Raw genomic sequence first — 21,986 nt, 5'->3', positions numbered from 1 at the left:
AGTATAGAGAGCCATAGGTACAGAAAGACCTGAGGTAGATAAAGATAGTATTTAATGACAGAAAATTAAAAGTCAGACAGGGTAAAGTTCTTCATGAGTTGTACAGCTAATTGATAAAGAATCCAAGGTCTAATTGATAAGGAATCCAAGGTATGCATCACAAATATGACTCCAAGTTATCTTCAGGTAATACTTCCTAAAACATGTCGTCTCGTGCTACACATGTGTAAATGTTTGTGCTGGACTATCACAAAAGTATCACTTCTTTTATGCACATTTTTCTTTATAAGTGAGGTATTTGATATGATTATATGTGTATGGCTATATTAGCATTCATAAAACATTAACACAGGCATACATTTTAAATATACACAATTATGTAGATGTTTTTATTTTTGATATTATGATATCATTACATTTTCCCCTTCCCTTTCCTTCCTCCAAATCCTTGCATATACCCCTTCCTGCTCTTCTTCAAATGCCAAGTCACTATTGCAACAATGAACTAATCATTATTGACTTTATATCAGGACCATAAAATAAGCAACATTGCTATTAGTTGGAATACATTTTCAAGTACTCCAAGTAGCTTTCCAGTAGATAATCAAGAAGCATCATTATTTTAAAAGTTCTATAGATGAAATTGTGTCTAACACACATGATTAACATCTTTAAAAGTACCACAGCATTTTATATTTACCTGTCAGGGGAGATACCATGATCAGGAAGGTGGTTTTACCAGGGCGGGTGAGGATTATCCATTGCACTCTGGATGTGGTGACTCCTGAGATTTCCCCAAATGCAGGAAACTTGACTGCATAATTTGTGGTAGTAGGGGACTATCTTTTCTCTCTCCCCTAAAAATAAATAAATAAATAAATACTACATCATTTTATGCCATTATCTCAGCCTTCCCAAGAGAGAGTTCTATTTTTAATTTTTATTTAAATTAAAAACAATCTTATTTTACATACCAATCCCAGTTCCTTCTCCCTAATTTCCTGCCATTACCTCACCATCCCCCATCCCACCCTCTCCATCCTCTCCTCAGGGAGGATGAGGTCTCCCATGGGAGATCATTAAAGTCTGTCCCATCCTTTGGGGCAGGATCAAGGCTGTCCAGTGTATCTAGGCTGAGAGAGTATCCCTCCACAGGGAATGAGCTCCCAGAGCCCATTTGTGCACTAGGGATAAATACTGGTTCCACTGCCAGAGGCCCTATAGACTGCCCAGGCCCCACAACTGACACACAAGTTCAGGGGGTCGGGTTAGGTTTTATGCTGATTCCCCAGCTGTCAGTCTGTGGTCTGTGAGTTCCCTCTTGCTCAGGTCTGCTGTTTCTGTGGGTTTCCACAGAGGGAGTTCTATTAACACAACAATGAACTCAACCCTAGGAATCAAGAGGCAATTCACCAAAGCACTTTCTCACTGGAAAATACTCAGGTATGAGCTCAGTTCAAATATATTAGGATTTCTCTCATCTAAAATGATCCTCAGCAAAGAAAGTTGCTGTGTTTTGTTTTGGTTTGTAGCTAAGGAAAACTGCAAATAAAAGAAGGTTAATTGACCTAACCAGGACTATGAAGTTACAGGACAGACTCCAAGCTAAATGGGGGCTTGCCTTCCTGCAAATCCAGTGATCTATGCCTATAAGGCTAATTAATAGTAGCCTTATGACTAATTATACTGATTACAAGCTCCTTGGAGTTTGGAAGGCCTTGTAATCTGCTCACCTTCATTAAATGCTTCTTGGAAAAAGTAATGAGAGAAAGTAGGTTAGTAGCCCAGAATCGGTACCAGGTATTTCTGGATTAGAATTTTAGCTCACCCTTCCTCTGCATAACGTAGTCTTCTGCAAATAATTTAATCCACATACCTTATGACTCAGCACCTTCACAGCAATGCATAACACACTAGGTTTTATGATGAACAGTCACAAGCAAGGGAAGTACTGACTCTTGACAGAAGTTTGTCATTTGTTAAGTCAGTAAAAGAAAACAGAGTAAAAAGTTCACTTGTATATGCAGAGGGGGTCTGGGTAATATCTTAGACAAGATGACAAATGAATTGGGATTCAAAAAGAAATTGGAAGTTGCAAGCTCATGAGAAGGGGAAACTTCAAGATACAGTGAACACTGTGTACAAAGAGAGGTGACATAGTCATTAACTGGAAACCCCACATCAGCAGTAATGTTTTATCCATCTCCTCACAGCAAATTAGAGGCCTTATCAAACAGTATTTCTGCTTAGAATAAAGGTTCATGAAGATGAGGATTATAATGAAAGGCCTGCTCCAAAGAAGGACAAATTTAAAATGGTCTTTTTGTGATTCACAACCTGTTTCATTTTCTACAATGAGTAGGCAAGGAAGGATTGTTTTTTGGCAATATTTTAACTGTCTAAAGGTCTTCCTACCTTTACTATTCAGAGTACAAATTCCTCTAGATAGGGAGTTGAGAAAATTAAGAGCCTCTTATAATGTTAACTCATGATAATTTTCTTCTTCCTGTGCTAACACTCTGGAATTCCAAGTGGCCTAGAATGGTAGGTATGAAGTACAATGTACAGAGAGCTGGGCTTGGAGGTATTTCAAAGAAGAGTCCCAGAGGAGAACATTGTTAGTGCCTGTAAAACACATTGGCTAAGTTGTTTTCAGCTTAATTTAGTGCTTTCAAAATTCAGGGGAATACTAATTGGCAACTTACCCTTCTCTATTCACCAAAGCCATTTGGTAGGAAAAATATTTAAATCTTACCAGTTATTATGTTTGTTGAAGTTATGGTGTACTTGCGAATACTTTAGCTTGGGAAGAGTTACTGCAGATGAATGGGTACATTTTGGTGATAGCCACTTGTTCTTCTGGATTAGCTTAATCTTTATGATGTTCATGTTTGCAGAAATAATACACAAGGTAAAACAGTCAAAAATGAATAGAAGGTTTTTCTATGGGGACTGTTTTTCTATCCAGAGGTTGATTCCCGTGTGTAAGACATTTCCATAAAACAGTTACATCTAGGTCACTAAGCACCTGTCTTTTAATGCTAGAAAATTTGATGTTCTGTTTCCATGGAGCCAAGAAGTGCTGGAAGATAGGATTGTTCCCAGATTACAGGAATATTTTAATCTTAGTGTTCTACTGCCATGAAGAGACACTATGGCAACAGCAACCCTTATAAAAGAAAACATTTAATTGGGGCTGGCTGGCTTCCAGTTCATAGGTTTAGTAGTCCATTGCAGGCAAACAGGGTGCAGGAGAGGTAGCTGAGAATTCTATATCTACATTGGCAGGTAGCAGGAAGAAACAGTGACACTGGGCCTGGCTTGAGCTTCTGAAACCCCAGAGCCTATCATGTGTGACATACTGCCTCCAGCAAGGCCATACCTATTTCAATAAGGCCACACCTCTTAATAGTGATACTTCCTGTACACCTATATGGCCTGGGCAATTTTCATTTAAACCACCACACAGAGGTCATGGATTTGAAAGTGTTGGGCAACTAGTGGGAGTTAGAGGGGGAGAATTTAAGGTAGAAATGACAATACAGCAGTCACATGTGAAGCAAACATACAAAAAAATGCATGTAAAACAAACTCCCCTGTAATTCAAGGGAAATTGAAGAAAGACATTGATTGTTCACTCAGCTCATATCTACTTTATATTATATCTCAAAGAAACCTGGGACAAGTCTTACCCAGTACCTGTGGCTCCTCCCAGCACTTCTCACCCTGCCCCCTACCCTAAACCTCTCCCCCCCTCAGGCTGGGCTTCCTCTTCCCTGCCCCTGAGCGTGATCCTATCTATATAACTCAGCCATTTCCGCCATGCTGATCTCTTGTCCTCTTGCCCCAGTCTACCTCTCTTTGTCAATGACTCCTCTCTTACTCTCTTTCCTCTCATGTCTGGTTTAGTCTTCTGGCCATGTTGAACCTTGACACTTCTCTCTGCCTGCTTTTCTTCCTTAAATCTACAATAAAAATCTTCATAATTTAGTCATGTCCTCCTTTCATTTCATTTTTTCATTACCTTTGATGACCATATTAGGGAAGTTTTATTTTGGAATTGCTTTCCCCCAAAAGAGTAACTTGTCCTGTTCTGTGTTCCACCCAAGAAATGGGATGTGCAATAGTCCAAATCAATTTGGTTTCCATATGAAGAAACTTATCATTAGATCTTTAATTGCAAGGAAAGACCATTCAAGTACTGTATATGCATTTCATGTTTGACTATGTACTTAGAGAAAAAGAGAATCAAGAGAATATGCATATGTGCATACATATATGGAAAGAAAAACAGAGAGAAAGAGGAAGAAGGAGGGGGGGAGGGAGAGAAAGATTAGGAAAAGCAGCTGATGTAAGTGAAGAAGGGTAATTAGACACACCTACTACAAGCCATAGATACCCAAGAATCAGTAACAATCACACTGACTCCATAGTCAGTTGAAGAAGATAATAATACCTATATTGTTAGCATTACTTTAAAAATGTAAACCATAATAATTTCCACAAAACCCTGAGTAATACATATTATCTATTATCACTTAATAGATACTCCATAAATGGCAGCCAAGGCAGAGAGAAAAAAATGAGGGAAAAAATGAAGAGCAGGGATGGGGAGATAACTCTCTTTATTCTTTTCTCCAACCAACTCTATATTTTTCAGAAATTAAGTAACAACAAAAGAGTGGAACACCGCCAGCTGTCAATGGACAATTTTAACTATAGATTTATCTATATATTCAAGTTACATAGCAGGCTATGGATGCCTATTGATTTTTCTGCTCTGAAATAGATGGTTTTGTTTAGCTCTGAAAAAGTGAACATTTTTTCTGACACCAACTGCTTGTTTAATAGTTTAGGAATAATCTATATTGCATTAAGAAGATGACTTATTACAACCCACCTTCTGTTGTCTAGTGAACTATTGATTTAAGGCAGTTTTGCCCTTCTAGAGCATCTAATAAATTGGTCCCAATCGTCAGTGGCATGTTGTATACTCATTCCTCACTGTATAAATGTCGGTCTTGCATATTTTAGAACACATCCTTAGATTTGTTTCCTTGACAAGATCCTTCCCTTTTAAACCTCTCTGGTGAAGCAGTCACTGATTTTTTTAATAACCCACATAAAATTTTTAGATAAGTAGAGGGCATCACAATCAATATTCATAGCATGATTTATCAGGACAAGGACTGTCTCACTGAGTCCTCCCTGTAAATCCAGGGAGTAGAGTAGTTAGCACAGTCATCGATCTCCTGGATATTTTAAACAGGTGTTAATGGGCTTGAAATGTGTAGTGGCAATGAATCACCTGCCTGTGATGTAGGTAGTTAGAGACTTTATTAGCTCAAATGCTTCAAATACCCTTTGCCTTTTCCTCCTTCCCTCCAACCCCCAGAGGCAGCCCTGTCCCATTCATCTGAACTCAGTGGCTCTTCTCATGAATTCCTCCTTCCCAGGAAGGTTTGGCTCTTGCTTGGCTGGAAAGTCCATTGATCTTTATTATGGATGCTGTGCCCTCCTTAATATCAGTGAGGACACTAATTTGAGTTTATACTATCTGTGTAATCCTTATTCATTTTCCCTACAGGCACAGTTTTCCGAGACAGATTATGTTCCCTTCTTATTCTAGATGACTATGTAAGAATTTGATTGGCATGTAGATAATGTCCAGGACTTTCTATGAAGTTCTCTACAATAAATGCATTTGTTTAATAGTTATGGGGTAATCTATATTTCATCAAGAAGATGACTTTTTAAAATTTACAGAAGTTGATAAAATGTATAGAAGTACACCAAATGAGTCACTAACCACTTTTAGGAATCTTAGATTAGATACCACAAAATGATTGTTAATTGAATAAATATATGAATTAGTAACAACAAAACAACAAACAAATAAATAAACACTTTCTTCTAGAGAATTCTGATGGTCATATTCTTTTCTCTAGGCACAGTGACTCCAATCTGGTTTGTTCTCATTGAGGCCATTTGTTATTCTTACCATAATGCCTTCCAAAGAAGACAGAGTAATTATTTTTTAAAAAGAAGCTATAATATTTATTTGAACCTTTTGGAAAGCTTGTTGACCTTTGAAGTAAAATGAAGAGCCCTCACTATTTCCTTTAAATTATCGGATTGCTTTTTATTAGATATTTAGTGTGTGTGTGTGTGTGTGTGTGTGTGTGTGTGTGTGTGTGTGTGTGTGTGCGAGCAACTTGCATGTGAGGACTTGAGGAGCCAAAAGAGATCTTCGGGTCCCCTGTTGTTGGAGATACAATCTGACTTGGTGCTGTGAGCCAAACCTGGTTCTTCTGGATGAACACAAAGTACTCATATCTGCTAAGTCATCTCCCCATCTATCTTACAGATTGCATGTCCTTGAATGTTACAATAATAAGTAATATTGGAAACCTTAAATTCCAGCCTTCTACACCTAATAGTTGATAAAAAAGGTCCAACACAACATTTGCTCTTTCTATTTTGTTTATCTGAGATATCATCTGTTAAACTGAGGCACTCATAGCCTGACTCTTAAAGCCAGAAGGACTGGTTTACCCTCATATGCTAAAGAGCAGCAGTAGAGCCAGCAGAACACTTGATTGGTTTCTTCACCCACAGACTGGGAAGATTGGTGATCAGAGAACTTTATGATTTGTGATTCTAACTCTGAAACAGGAAAATATTACCAGGATGTCCATTTTATTTTATGACAATGTATAACAGGAGTATGTAGACAAAGAATCTCTGTGATTGGGAAAGTTTATTTTGATAAATTTTCAGATGACAAGTCAAATAGACCATCTTGGGAATGTTGGAAGTAATTAAGGGGTCTTAACATTCTCAAGCACAGCATGGGGGATAAGGGCAAATTATGTCAAATTCGGTGCAAAATGCTGCTGTGCCACTTTGAGTTCAGTTTGAAGAGGTTGCCATGGAAATTTCTATCATATCCTGAACTTGCAGTAAGTGTATCACCACTCACTAGTTGGCTTGTTTCTCCTAAGAATGAAGAGGAGAGGGATAGGGCACAATTGCAGATATGACCTCAACAGCTTCAATCCTAAACACAGTTCATGTTTCATTGATCCCTCAAGATTCCAAATGTAGAGAGGACACGGGCAAGATGGCGACGGTGGCTGGCGTGCTGCGGGGACTGGAGGCAGGTGTCTGGACTTCTGAAGAGGCATTTTCACCATTCGGCGCCCGCGGCACTGCGGTTGACAGTTTGCAAAGCTATTAATCAAGGTATGGATGAAGAACTAGAAAGAGATGAAAATTTATTTCTGCTTGGCGAAGAAGTTGCCCAGTATGTTGATGCATATAAGATTAGCAGAGGCCTATGGAAAAAAATACGGTGACAAGAGGATCATAGATGCCCCCATATCAGAGATGGGCTTTGCTGGAATTGCTGTTGATGCAGCTATGGCTGGGCTGCGACCTATCTGTGAATTAATGACCTTCAACTTCTCTATGCAAGCCATTGACCAGGTTATAAACTCAGCTGCTAAGACTTACTACATGTCTGCCGGCCTCCAGCCTGTGCCCATAGCATTCAGGGAGCCCAATAGTGCCTCAGCAGGTGTAGCTGCTCAGCATTCACAATGCTTTGCTGCATGGTATGGGCACTGCCCAGGTTTGAGAATGGTCAGCCCCTGGAATTCCGAGGATGCAAAAGGACTTATTAAATCGGTCATTCAGGATGATAATCCAGTGAGGATGCTAGAGAATGAACTAATGTATGGAGTTGCATTTGAACTTCCTACAGAAGCGCACTCAAAAGATTTTCTGATTCCTATAGGAAAAGCACTGTAGTTTCCCATTCAAGACCAGTGGGCCACTGCCTATTGTCTAAGGATGGAATTGAATGTGAGGTGACAAATTTGCATACTATCAGACCAATGGACGTTGAACCCATAGAAGCCAGTGTCATGAAGACAAATCACCTTGTAACGGTGGAAGGAGGCTGGCCATAATTTGGAATAGGAGCTGAGATTTGTGCTAGAATCATGGAAGGCCCTGTGTTCAATTTCCTTGATGTTCCTGCTGTTCATGTCACTGGTGCTGATGTCCCTATGCCTTATGCAAAGATCCTAGAAGACAACTCCATACCTCAGGTTAAAGACATCACATTTGCAGTAATGAAGACATTGAATGTCTAATTTTGAGTTTGAATATCAAGTCATTAAAATTTATTTAAAATATTTATTGGGACATCATCTGATGTGTACTGAGAAACTTTCCTAGTTATAAAGTCAATGCTAAAGCAGCAGCAGGTCTCTCTGTACTGATAAGAAGCTTAAATGTGTTTATGAGTGGAAAACTCCACTCCCTGCCCTTTGTCTGTTATGGTTGGTCTAGTCTTTAAATAAGATTAATATAAATATTTCCCCTCTTTTACTACAAGGGGCAAGAATGTTGCAGAGTCCTGATGAAAGATATACCCCCAGAAGATATACTTTTATGTTTTAAAAGTATATTATCTACACTTGCTTTTAAGTTGTTTTGGTAAGGAATAAAGGGGATTTCTACCTATGAGTAATTGTGCCTCCCCAAGGATTCTCTATGTAACAGTTCTGGCTGTCTGGGTTATCACTTTGTAGACCAGGCTGGCCTCAAACTCAGAGAGATCTGCTTGCCTCTGCCTCCCAAATGTTTCAATTAAAGGTGTGTGCTGACATCACTGTTATAATCTAGGCAAACCTGGACCCGCCTCTTACCCACCTGCACATGGCAGGTGTATATACCCTGGATCTTTAAAATCCACCTACTTCCATTCTCTTTCCCTTTCTCTTTCCCGCTGTTTCTCTGGGGCAGACAGGACTTTTCCTGTCTCCCTCTTCTCTTCTGTCCTCTCTCTGTCTCTGTGTCTCTTTACCTCTTTTCTCTTTCCTCCCCCTACCTTCCCTTTCTAATAAAATTCTCATTAAAAAATTCCAAATGTAATGTAATAAACTTCTGATTCCATACAATTGAATATATATAGTCTCATATAATTACATAATACATATACAAGATATAATGACAGAACTTCTAATTCAATGAGAGATTGATGCAATATCTAAGTAAATACTCTAATTTTGAGCAGCAACAGAAAGAGGAAATATTCTTTCTCATGCCATGTTTTGTGACACTTTTGCCAGAACCTATGAGCATCATCTGGTTCACATTAATTTCTTCGTAACTTGGTATTTCACTTGGGGTGTTTGCCAGTCAGCTTTCTGACTGAGGTAAATATCTGAGACAGTATCAGTTTAGAGGAAGAAGTTTTACTTTGGCACACTATTTCAGAGACTTTCATCCATTTAGTTTGATAGTTTTATTGCTGTGAGCCTGAGGTGGGGCTGAAATCCATAGCAGGGTGCAAGCATGTGATAGAGCAGTGTTGCTTATTTCTTGGTAGACAGAAAGGAGAGAAAATTATACAGGAAGGGGCAGGGAATAAGACTCCCTCAAGGACTTGTCAACAGATATCTGTTTCCTCCAGTGACCCCCCATAGCTCTTAAAGTTTTTACCTTATCTAAACATCACTGGATGGGGACCAAGACTTCACAACATGAATTGTGAGGATGCTTCCTTTTCAAACTCTAGCATTTCTTACACTCACTTCATATTACAGAAAACAATTGGTCCATCTCTACCAGTTCACAAGGTTTCAACAATTCCAGAATTTCTCAAAAGTCCACATTCAAAGTTTTCCCTTAGACTTAAGTTCTTAGCCATGATCTCTCACTTTAACTAAAAATTGCAGTTACATATTCCCAACATATAATAAGATAAAGTAAATCTTTTCATACCAAAATAGACAAATGGATTTGGGTGTAGTAGCCTATGTCTTTAATATCAGCATGTAGAGTCAGAAGTAGGAAGGGCATGGAATCAAGGCCACCCTTGTCTTCACAGTGAGTTTGAGGATATCTTTGGACACAGGAGATGGTGTCCAAAAATTGTGAATGTTACAGAGGTAAGACATAAACCTGGCAGGACAACTATTAAACTCTATAGCTTCTTGCCTGCCTTTGAAGCAACTTAAATGGGAAATGGGAAAATGATGAGAAACTATCTATTACAACCTTACAGATAACGTGATTTATGACTTTTCCCTTAGGCTGCTCCACTAGTCTCCTGTAGTTTCTTTCAGTAGATATTCCAAAGTTTCTAGCACTTTTAACTTCCCTGTTTCAACTGTGTCTTCAGCTTCATCCTCACAGCCTCCTGGGATATCATGACTATCATATCAGTGCAGTTTTTCAAGGACCCTGTCAGTTTAATGAATTGACTATTTTCCTTCAAAATCTTGGACTTTTTCATGACCTCATACTCTTGAATTCTGCATACCTGTAAAACAAGGTTCCTGTGTGTGATATCTGCACTTGCTGCCAGCTTGAACAGTACCTGGGCTCCTTTAGTCAATAGTTGCTTCTGAGTGCCTGGTTGATTGGATGCAAGAAAACAATTTTCCAGGCATCATTGTGTGAGCTAAGTGTGATGGAGCTTTTGTTTCAGAAGAAAGTTATCAAACTCTTTAAAACTTAAATGCTTGGACTTGCTGGGTCCATCCAATTGCTGAAATATTGTAAAGATATCTTTTGTATTGTTCTAGTGCAAAGTGTATGCCTGTGCTTTAATACAGCTTATCTTTTAACAGTTGTACCTTCTTAGACTCAATTTTACTCATACCCATTTCTTTTCTTTTACAACTACAAAATTTTCAAATTTTCTGCTCTCTATTAATATCATGCATCTCATTAAAAGCATTGAATAAACCCCATGCCACAGCATGAATTCTGAAATGCCTGAAGATGTCTGTTTCTACATCAATTATTCAGTTGCCTTTAAACTTAGCCTACCACAAAATCTTAGGTCATCCATTCACACAAGTTCTTTGCCTCATTGTACATGAATGTACTCTAGTCCAATGAACCATAGATTCTCTTTTCCTATTGGTACATTCAGGACAAGAGCCTTTTCTGTATTCATTCCCATCAGCATTCCTGTCTTCCTAAACTAGGAATCTGCACATACAACCTCCTAAAGCATTTTCTATCCTGCATCACTAAACATTTCAAATCTCTAACACAATCTAAAGGTTTAGGAGCAACTTATTTAGGTAGGCATAACTACTCACTCACATACCATTGTTTATATAGCTTTACTTTGATAAGTGCCTGGAAAAAAGTGAACTTAAAGGAAGGATTGATGGGAGAAGTCCTTCTGTGTATATGCTTGTCTTATTGGTTGAATAAAGCATTCTTGGCCAATAGGGAATCAAGATTGGTGGGACTAGGAGTCAAGGAGGATTCTGGGAAATATAGTAAACACCATGTGATCCTGGGAAGAGAGGACGCACAAGGCTGGTATCTTCAGTAAGATAAGTCTTTATAAAAATATATAGATTAGTAGTTATGGTTGATACTTAAGACAGAGCCAGCAAATAAGAAATTTTAGTCATTGGCCAGCAGCATGTAACTAATATAAGTCTCTATGTGTTATTTGGGGGGCCCTGAAGTGGCAGCAGAACCGAGTGGCTGGTGGAAAGAGTTATTGTTACAAAGGATGGTTTGTTTGTTCACTATACTAAGAGTTTCTATTCATTGTCAGCTGAGTCTTTTACTATGTACTTGAGATGAGGTTTATCACCATGGCTGGGATCCTGTGGTGTGACCTAGTTACTCATCTCATGGTGAATAGGAATCAGAAGGAGCACTTGAAATGGGTTTTGCTGAAAACTCCAGAGTACATAGCATAGCAATGCTTGATATTGAAGGAACCAGCTCCCCTTTCGGCAGCCATAACAGCCAAACACGTGCTTGCCATAAACTTGCCTTGGTCACTTAGAGGTCAGATGCCTGCCTTGTGACAAGGAACCAATCAGAAGTTAGTCACTAGAAAGTCAGATGCCTGTCTCGTGACAAGGAACCCATCTGAAGTTAGTTACTCACTAGAAAGTCAGATGCCTGCCTCATGACAAGGAACCAATCAGAAGTTAGCTGGTGGTGCTATGCTTTACGACTCTGGGACTCTGGGTGTGCTTTACGGACAAGCGCACAGCAATGACGCACAAAGCATAGCAACCACCCTGGGAGGGCCTATGGGCCATAACAACCAGTTGACCAATCAACACAGGGCAAGCCCTCCAAGCCTGGAGGCACACCAATCGTGAGTCTGTGCGTACCCCCTAGACACTCCCCTTAAGCTGCCCTACAAGATCTGTACACAGCGGGTTCGAGCTATCTTTTCTAGCCATCCGCCATGGCAGGTGGGTGAAAGACCCGAGCTAACATGGGGTTAGCTCTCGTTAAATTACAATAAAGCCTCATGCAGTTTGCAGCAAGCTCTTGAATCTGCCTGGTGATTGGGGTGACCGCAGTCGTGGCCTGGGATCCCAGATACCTGAGTTTTCCGGGGGTCTAACAATATGATAGAATGTTTAACATGACCTCACACAGTGACTTCTGAAAATCTAATGGAATGAATGCAAAGCCCAATGATCAAGTGTGACAACTATCTAAGGCTCAGTGAATCCCCATTACCTACTTGTGCTACCCATTGGATGTTGCCCTCTCTGTAGACACACAAAACAGTACTTATTTTACAGACAAGGCACACTACTATTTCTTCTGGCAATAAAGAATACTGCCATCTAAAGAAAAACATCTCCCTGTGGTAATGCAAAAGAAAAACTGACTTCATCTTTCTCCTCCTAGGATTTTAAAGATACTCTGATACATTTGACCCATCAAAAGCCAACATCGTATGCTGCTGAGTCCTAATGGCTCCTTCGGGGGAGGTCATGAGAAGGCGTAAAGTGAACATCATAGATGTTGGAAGTTAGGTGAAAGGAAAAACAGCAGACTCATTTATTTATCAATGTGTAGAAAATTCTTAGCCCCCAGGTGTTCTGATCAGTTGATTTTGTGTAGTCGCCTCTCATTGGCTGGGCAGGACCACTGACAGTGACTATCAGACTCCAAGTTAGCTCTTCTCTAGATCTGGTAGGATTTAACTTCCTACAAATATAGGCCCCACAACAAATTACATCTTAGTTCAAAAGATGCCAAATGGGGCTGGAGAGATGGATCATCAGTTAAGAGTATGCAGTGGACCCATGTACAGTTCCAAACACCCAGGTTAAGTACCCAAGTTCACAGCCATCTCTAACTCCAATTTTAGGGCATCTGACATATTCTTCCAGGACCTGAAGAATATAATATAATATATTATATATTATAATATAATCATGTATACAAACACAGACTCAGTTAGAGACATATGCTCATAATGTGAAAAATAAATAAAATCTTTCTTAAAATTTGAAAAGTGATAAAGTGCGGTAATATATTATTTATGATCTAATACAGCTTGCCTGGAGATCAGAATGCAAAGGTAGCCACAGCCATAGAGACAGGAAGTGTTGGTACACACCTTTAATCCCAGAAGCCATACTAGTTAGCCATAGAAGCTGGGCAGTGATAGTGCATGTCTTTAATACCAGTGCTAGAAACATATACAAACCATGAGCAGGGTCTCAGAGGTGGCATTCAGTCTTATGCAGTTAGTTTCCAGGCCCATCAAGGACAGGATTTCCCCGGCCTTATTAGAAGTAAGAGCTCTCTGATGGCTTGACTGCTTTGTTTCTCTGATCTTCAGCTTGAACCCCAATATCTGCCTGAGTATTTTTTATTTGTGTTATAACAAAGAGCAAAAATAAAACAATTGAAGCCATCAGTCAATTGTGTTGAAGCTGTGGTGAGGGAGGAAGGAAATTTAATGGACAGTCCTTCATGAAAGTTCTTACATCTGGATTACCTGTCTAGTTATGCCAGTGTTTTCACTTACTGTGTGTATTTTCAAATTACTTTGGTATACTGTTTGTCATAATTTGCTTTGGCTCCTGTCATTAGAGACCATGTACATTGAACCCATGTTTACTGTTACTGCTTAATTTTACTCTATCCTCATGGTTTCTTTGGAAGAATCTCAATAAGAAAAATAAGTCAAAGTTTTTCCAAGTCTATATAACCCTCGAGCAGACATTTTCCAAAGTCCATGCAGCTAGTTAATGAAAGTGTGATGATGGATGTGATCAAAGATACATGTTGCAACTGAACAACAACTGTATAAGAAAAATAGAAATAATTACCATACAAATGATGAAATTCACATTTATTTGGGTCCCATTTACTTTTTTCATGCAAAGTGCATTACTGCATTTTAAGCTAAGCAAGGTAAAATAAAATATGAAATAGATTTACTTATTTCTCAAAATATATTATATATTTAATTATGCAAGAGAATTTATAACTGAAATATAAAGCATATGCACATACATACACAAACACACATATAAACTTCATATGTGTGTATATGAACTGTGTCTGATTATTAACTGAGATGTCAACAATGAAGTCTGTAAATTATAAACTGAACTGTTCCCTTACTGAGATTTTCCCAGTTGAAAGCTGGCTTGCAGAGAGCTATAGTTTGGGAATCCTTATAAAGTATTAAAGCAACCTATTAGTATTTTTAAAAGGTTCTTCATATATGTAACCTGCCAAGGATCTAAGGAGAAAGATACACCTTCTGGACACCAATTTTCTACAATGCTAAATGATATGGGATAATTAACTCTTTATGTTTGAAGGAACTATATCTTTATGCAGCTTGCAAATGTATTTTAGGAAGGGAGAATACTGCAAACATGAAGATCAATTATATTGACCCAGACTGTCATTATGAAAGCATTTAACTTGTTATCATCACTAGGGACCAAAGGGTAATCCTTATAACTGAAGTGCTAATATAGCCCTGCTTAGTGAGCACATTCAGTCATCACCCCATATGTCAGAATGACTTTATAAAATAACTTGCAGATTTTATATTAGTCAATGTATTTCTATGCCATGATAGTTCAAAATTCCATCCACAAACTAAAATTCTACCCATGTAACTCATTTTCATGATAGTCTTGCCAATTTCAAAAAACAGCTAAGATAATGGGATCAAACTGTAAATCCATAATCATTCATATATCAACCATTTTTAAAATTGATTTACTGATATGTCCTGAGGGAAGAGGATCATTACCTCACCCTGGATTTCCTGGAAATATAGAAAAGTTGTTGCATCCTAGGATCCACGCCAAAAACATGAAAATTATGAACCAAATTTTGTTTGGCTATTGTTTTGAACCCATGTTGATTTCTACTCTGGTGCGCTTGGAAATTTATTTTAACTCCATGCTTAAAATTCTCATGGATGATAGACAACAAGACATAACACAAGAGAAGTGAATGCTTCTAACCCCTTTCTAATACCACAGGGCTTATAGTTGGCACTAAAATCTACTTTTAAAAGGGAATTTTATTGGATTTCCGTGGTGAGGCTTGCACTATGTTTTTTTATTATGGTATTACTTTATTATGGTATTACTATTTATTCCAGTTTACTATTAAATAATGCTGGCATTAGTGCTCTGTCATTGAAATCATATGAAGAATTATATTGGATAACATTCAATAGTCTCAAAAATATTTGACCTACATATATTTGAGTGTACAAAATTAAAATCAATCATATCATAGGAGATCATTTAGTCTCAGTAGCAAGGTAAATTATTTCTCCAGTGTTTGTATGTTGAAGTCCTAGCCTTCAATGATTTAGGGAGGGATTATGTCTAGAAACAAGAATTTTTGTACCTGTAAATGGGCCTAAAATAAGGTCATTTTGGAGTGCATTGGTTATCACAAAATGTCTAGTGTCTCTCAGAGAGAGAACTGAGAAGTAACAAAGAGAGGAGGGAGGAGAGAGAGAGAGAGAGAGAGAGAGAGAGAGAGAGAGAGAGAGAGAGAGAGAGAAATTAAAGGTATCTGAAAAGAAATAGGCACTAAGGTGAGTTTTTAAGCCAAGAACACTAGTGACTTTCCTATGTATTTGTTTGCTATGTTGCATTTGTTAACACATTCCTAACAAAACATATTTATAACAATTAATAAGTGCCTTTATTTATTATATTTTATCAACTAAGTCCTTTGAGATCTTAATTTTGGTCTGAAGGTTGTATAGTTTTATAAAATGGGATAAGAATGTTTCCTTTTACCTCATATTGATTGATAACACAATAATTGCTATCACTTAAAAGCTTGTGAGAGTCTACCTGGGATCTTTTTAAGCTGGTTTCCATTTATTTTTATTTGAGTTACCTATCATTCTATTTAGATTTTCTGTTCAGTGCCAAATAAATACTGAGCATAGATGTTCTGAAATAAATCTTTGATATTAATCTGACTTAAACTTTTTCATTATAAACTGATTCTATGTGTTCATTAAATCTCAATATAGTGTAGATTCATATTTTCACTGTAAATGTCATTTACTTATATGCATCAGCACTTTAAATTACTGTTACATACAGAAATGTGTATTTTGTTTCACTTTTTCTATGTCTCTTCTCTAGTTCATTCCTTCTATAACCCTTCTGTTGAATTAATATTTATAGCTCACATCTATACCAAGGAGGACAAACAAAGAAAGAAATGATAAAATAGTAAAATTAAAGAAATAATTTCGTATCTACTTAAATATGAAACTACTTTGCTTGCAGAAGACACAAAGATATTTAGGATATAGCATTATAAATGACTGAATTATTCAAGGCCAAAAATACCATTTAGCCATAAATATCAATTATTATGCTTATAGGTTGTAGTGATAAGTGAATAACTAAAGTTAATATGTCACAGAAATAAAATACAAAAACCTAATTCCTTCATTTGTTTGTTTTTTTTTCTTGGCTTTCTTTGCTTTCTTTAAGGGATTTATTGATTTCTTTGTAATTTTTTGTCTTTTGCTCAATTTCTATAAAGGAATATTTCACCTCTTCTTTAAGAGCCTCTATCACCTTCATAAAGTAATTTTAAGTTCATTTTCTTATGTTCTAACTGCATTTGGAATGTTAAGGTCTTGCTGTAGTAGGGTCACTGGGTTCTGCTAGTGTCTTATTGCTCTTTTAGTTGTTGAATATATTCTTACCTAGTGTTTACTCATTCTTTTCTTCCAATTGGTGTGGCTTGTGCTTGTGCCTGGTTTTACAACTGGTGTGGTGTGCATCTGTGTCTATGTAGTCTGCTGGTGTTGCAGGGGAGGGCTGGGCATGGGGAGGATGTTCAGGAGCATGGGCTTGGTTGGCAGATGGATCTCAGAGGGACAATGTCCAGTGGATGCCATGTTGGGGGCACAGACTGGAGGCAGGTCTCTCCCCTGCTTTCCCTCTTCTTTCACAATCTTCCTGCCTCCACTTCAACAGCATTCCCTGAACCATGAGGATACAGGTACTTGATGTTTTTGGTATTGAAGGGGTAATTACTCTGTTTGCTCCTTTTAACATTGGAAAGGAAGTCTTTTACCTTCTTCCCCTCTTTTAATGGGGGTATCACAATCTTTGAGCACTAAAACTTGGGTGGATTCAGTATTTAATGAATGCCCTCCTGACCTATCTCCTTTTTTTTTCTTATTTCCTCAGTTCACACTCCTCTTCTCAGGTACAAACCCACATTAGCTACAGGCCCACACAATGTTTTATTCCTTCGCCCACAAAAATCTAATGGGCTGGACACCCACTGGGATTCTGGAAGAAAGACAAAAGTGGAAGCTTATTAGCTCTAGGGAAACAGAACTGAAGAGTTCTCTTTTAGTCAACCTTTGGGCTACTTTCTCATTCCAATGTCTGTTTGCTCCTCTGTCAGCTTTGTGATCAAGTTCCTGAGCTTGGAATATTCACCAGCTACTGAATGCCAGAGACATCTCTTTCATTCATTCAAACATGAACTGAGACCCATTGAGGAGTGATTCTGAAATTTCTAAACACTGAATAAGTTAGGAATAAAGCCTCAGCCTCATTATGGGAAAGTGAAATAAATGTGGGCTTTGGAATCAAAGTTGCTGGACCTGACCCTTATTGTGACTCTGGTATTTTTGTTGTAGTTGTTATTGTTGTTGTTGTTGTTGATTTTTTAGATATATGAGCAAGTTTCTTGATCTCTCTGAGCCTCACTGCTTATGAGTGTTGTTGTCTTTTAAAAATTAGATTGTAAGAACCTTTACTGTAATGGCTAAATCACATACTGCCCATATCAGGCTTGTATTAGGTACTTAGTAAATACTGATTCCACATAATTGATTTTGAAAACACTTTAAAATATGAAATAGAAAAATATGAGTCCTGGCTGAGGTGCTATGAAGCAGCTGAAAGTACTGAGACAAATGTCAAAAGGTTTATATGCATATGTGTATATATTATGCATTATACATGTATGCATACAATTATAATATACATATTAATATATTTAAAGGTTCTAACAGTTTTTTCTTTGGTTGTCACATTTTGAAAAATGTTGTATTATTCTTCTACAGAAAGCAATATGAAAATACTGTTGTATAGTACAATATATGACTATTTTGTGTTTGAGGAAAGTGGTAGTGGATGAGAAAGAATGATTTCCATTCAGTATTCTAGGACATGTCAGCTGGTGAAACAACTACTAAGTATGTTTTAAGAAATAGTTTCTCCTTAAAATTTGATAGATTAATTTTACTAGATGTAAATTTTTCACTGGTATTTCTTTCCATTTAGTTTGGTTTTCTTTTAAATATTTTGCTGCACATTGTTTCTTGTTAGATGGTAATAAAAGTGTGTGGTGATACTGTGTTTGTATTCTAACAAATCAAGATTCCATGAAGATCAGAAGGCAGAGCTAGCCACTAGTTAACTATAGAGGTCTGGAGGTCTGTACAGACAGACTGGAAGTGATATGACTATGTAGCGAGAGGAATAGAATGAAGGAGAAAACAGGAACTTGGTCTCTTTTCAGTTTGGAGATTTTGTGGATGTGATAACTCTGGTGGCTGGCTGCTCTACTTCTCTGATCTTTCAGATTTCACCCCCTAATATCTACTCCAGGGTTTTATTATTAAGACCAGTTAGAACTCATGCTACATACCAAGATGAAGCAGGACCAAGCCCCCCCCCCCCGTATCAAGGCTGAGCAAGGTATCCATGATTTACAAAGTGAGTTCAAGGACAGCTAGTACTACATAGAAAGACTCTATCTCAAAAGAATAAATAGATAAATACCTGTCAACTTCCCCATTTCCATTTGCCTCTGAGCATTTCTCATAAGAACATGTCCAGTTATTCTTTTCTTAATTTGTGGCATTATTCTAAAGTCATAATTTCAAAACTTATAACCTATGAAAAATGCCTTTCCAAATCACCTTCAGTCTTGATTTTTATGTTCCTTTTAATTTTTGCATAGGCATACACACACACACACACACACACACACACACACACACACACACACACACACACACGTCACCTGTCCCTGTGATGGTCATCTGCAGATTCTGATGGTATGATTACATGAAAGGCAAGTATGTCAAATGGAAACCACCCATGAATTTTGCATTTTGATCTTGTGTGTGTATGTGTGTGTTCAGGTGTGTAAAGGTGTGTGTCTGTGTGTGAGTGCACATGTAAATTCTCTGTTGTAGTTCTTCAGGCTCTGTGCACCTTGTTTATTGAGACGGTTTCTCTCACAGGCCTAAAATTGTCAAGTACTCTAGGCTTCCTGGCCAGCAGCTGCTATGTGGCTGTCTTGATCTCCCCATTGCTGGGATTACACACCCACACCACTATACTAGCATTTTTTTTTCATGCAGGTTCTGTGGTATGAACTGAAGTCCACATTGATACACAGGGAATGCTTCACCAAGAGAGTTATCTCCCCGGCTCTGCATTTGTGTCTTTTCCTGGATGGCTGATATTCAGTCATCATCCTACCAATGTGTTGTCTACAGCTTCCAACCAGCTACATGGTCACAAGGATGAGCAACTGAGGCTTCATAGTGTACTGAGCTGAGTGAGGGGCAGAGATATCTGGAAGTTTATAGGTGCCCAGTGGATGCTTTAAATTATATTTAACTTCCAGTGGGTGAATGGGGGGTATAACTTCATCACAAGTTAGGGGAAAAAACTTCATTATAAGTAATTTGTCACAAAAATGGTGTTATTTATGTTTCATATCAACTAATCAAGTTAAATATCATTGTATTAGAGGTACTCAGCTGTTTTGGTCCATAGCTCCTCAACACTTGAATTTTTCATAATTGTATATTGTACCTTGCTCTTATCACTCCTGGCCATATGCCAGTAATTCTCTCTAGGCCTGTAACTGCTATGTCATATATTTCTTGTTTTTAAAATAGACTCTCTGCTAAAATTTTGTATCACTGATGAGTTGTCATTTATAGATAACACAGTAGTAAATTAACTATGTGCTGTGTTTCATATATTCTACATGTTGTTTTAGGTTAAACTGGAAGAAAAAATAACAAATGTGAATATTTGTGATTATCTTATACATTTTAATTCAATATTTTGATTATATTTCTCCTCTTGTTGCATACATATTACCTTTCAACACTGAAAGATAGAGGGTAGGGAAAAAGCTTTATTTCTCCATGTTCCATGACTGAGGCATGTTATGTGTTCAGTATTATGGTCTAGCAATCAAATTCTGGAGGGTGATCAAGATCAATGGCAACAGTCTATGACCATACTGAATGATACATCAAAATGAGGTAACCTATTCCTGGCACTGGCTTTTTTGTTTGATAGCCTATCAAGTCTAGGAGTGCCATTATTCCCTCATTGTAGGGTATCTCCAATTGAGCTCTGGTCATTTAAGTATATGTATACATTTTAGGAAGTTCCTAAGATAGTTGGTTGCTGCATGACTTTCTCTAAGGCTGTCCCACACTCCCTTCTAAACTTGCCTTTCCAAATGCCCTGTAGCAAGTACTTATCTGCAGGGTCCTGTGGTCATCTATATAACTTATATTCAGTAATAATTTTGACATTTTGTTACATTTCGTTAATGATACCAACATGTTATTGAGTTTAACCACTTTAAAATCGTGAGCTGTTCATTACTATTGTCTCACTTTTCTTTGATTTTTCTTTTTTTTTTCCAAATGTAATTTCAGCTTGGTGACAATCTAAATGATGAGTTCACTACATATCTATCATTTTGTTAGAAATAATTTTGCGTTTTACTTCACTGCTTTAGTTTCCATTTATCTATATTGGACATTTTTTAAACTCCCTCAATCTCTTGAATATATTGAAATAAAGTTATTTTAATTATAATTTCATGCTTTCTAAATTAAAATTCAAGAAAAAAATATGTTACAAAAGGTGCCAGGAAATAAAATAAGGAACTAAAAGTGCTTTGCTAAATATAAATATAGCTAAGTGAATTATTTAAATTCATTTTATTAGTTCTTTGAGAATTTTGCACAATGCATTTTTATCATACTCACTCACTCCATCCCCAATTCCTCCCATATCCATCATTTCTTTTCTATCTACTCACCTTAGTGACACCCCCCATTTTTATAAATTCATAGTCCAGGTTGTGCTGCCAATACAACCTTGGATGTTGTTGTATTAACTGGAGAGTGTGCCCACCAGAGCCTTCACTCTCAAAAACAAAAACAGAAGATAAAGCAAACGACAAATAATGTATTGCTCTCTCAGCAGGTATAAAGTACCAATAGCTTATAAGATAGGGATTGTACTTTGTGTCCACCTCCATTCTCCATGCTGGGACTTTGTCAGACTTGAGCCTACACAGGTTTTGTAAATATTGCCATAATCACTGTGAATCTGTATAAGCAGCTGCCTTGCTGTGCCAGGGAAACATAGTTTTCTTGTAGCCATATACCTATGACTCCTACAATTGTTTTGTTACCTCTTATATCATGATCCCTAAGCCTTGGATTGAGTGGATATGACATAGATGTTGACTTTTTAAGACTGTGCATTCTACAGTCTCTTATTATTTGCAACTTGAACAGCTGTAGGTCTCTATATTAATCACCAGCTACTGCAAAAAGTCATTTCTCTAATGAGAGTTGACTGATGCAC

General features: G+C 37.6%; 1 non-coding gene and 1 pseudogene across 1 annotated transcript; both read left to right on the top strand.

Annotated features, from left to right (window-relative positions):
- Window positions 1-692: 692 nt before the first annotated feature.
- Window positions 693-860, top strand: LOC113837506. The gene has a single exon (XR_003488125.1). It is a non-coding gene; the product is annotated as a U1 spliceosomal RNA (small nuclear RNA).
- Window positions 861-7,123: 6,263 nt separating this feature from the next.
- On the top strand, window positions 7,124-8,159 carry LOC100774125 (annotated as a pseudogene).
- Window positions 8,160-21,986: the final 13,827 nt, after the last annotated feature.

The sequence above is a fragment of the Cricetulus griseus genome, chromosome 10 (assembly GCF_003668045.3).
Source record: "Cricetulus griseus strain 17A/GY chromosome 10, alternate assembly CriGri-PICRH-1.0, whole genome shotgun sequence".
Taxonomy (NCBI): Eukaryota; Metazoa; Chordata; class Mammalia; order Rodentia; family Cricetidae; genus Cricetulus; species Cricetulus griseus.
The sequence above is the reverse complement of the archived record's forward strand: the minus strand, read 5'-3'. Positions and strand labels throughout refer to the sequence as shown.